The sequence below is a fragment of the Manis javanica genome, chromosome 8, assembly GCF_040802235.1.
Source record: "Manis javanica isolate MJ-LG chromosome 8, MJ_LKY, whole genome shotgun sequence".
NCBI classification, from domain to species: domain Eukaryota; kingdom Metazoa; phylum Chordata; class Mammalia; order Pholidota; family Manidae; genus Manis; species Manis javanica.
Genome location: NC_133163.1, coordinates 53,020,671 through 53,021,376, shown reverse-complemented (window position 1 = coordinate 53,021,376; position 706 = coordinate 53,020,671). Strand labels below are relative to the sequence as shown.

At 30.7% G+C, this 706-nt stretch overlaps 1 non-coding gene across 1 annotated transcript; it reads right to left on the bottom strand.

Annotated features, from left to right (window-relative positions):
• Positions 1-380: 380 nt before the first annotated feature.
• On the bottom strand, positions 381-484 carry LOC118972062 (U6 spliceosomal RNA). Its single transcript, XR_005060871.1, has one exon. It is a non-coding gene; the product is annotated as a U6 spliceosomal RNA (small nuclear RNA).
• Between the last annotated feature and the right edge of the window lie 222 nt (positions 485-706).

Here is a 706-nt window from a genome sequence, read left to right as displayed (position 1 = left end):
TGTTTATAGTTCTCTTTGGCTCCAGACTCAGGGTATATGGGCAAACTACTGTGTTCAAAAGTTACTCATGTTAGTTCTATTTTTCCCCTTCAGTGTGGTTGTTTTATTATTTTTTAAAATTTGGGATATAGTTAGGTAATATTGCTTTTGTTACTTGAGGTTTTATTCTTCTAGTGTTTCTAATAATATTTTTTGAGTACATAAATCAACATGATTCAAAAAGTCAATTTCAAAACTATATATAAGTATATATTCAGAAAACAGTGACTTTGTTCTCCACAACCCCTTCTACTCTGTTCCTACTTAACCCATCTATTTAACTAACCTCATTAGTTTCTGATTCATCCTTCCCACATTTCTTTTTGAGAAAAAGAAAAAAGAAAAATATGAAACACACTTTAAGAATTTGTTTGTCGTTCTTTCACAGGGGTTATAGGAATCTTTTCTGTCTCATTTCAGTTTTAGTATATTAGTATATATGCTGATGAAGCAAGTACTATTGTCTTCATTTTTATTGCCTTGCGAGAGCAATGGATATAATAAAGTGATAATTTGATTTTTTGAGGTGTATCATTCTTGGATCCCCAAAATAGCCCACTGATCTTTATTCTTGACTTTCTCAGTGTTCTGTTTACATTATCAGCATTAATTATGTTTTTTATTTGAGGATGACTTAAACCAATAGGCTTCCTCTGAATAGTCCTTT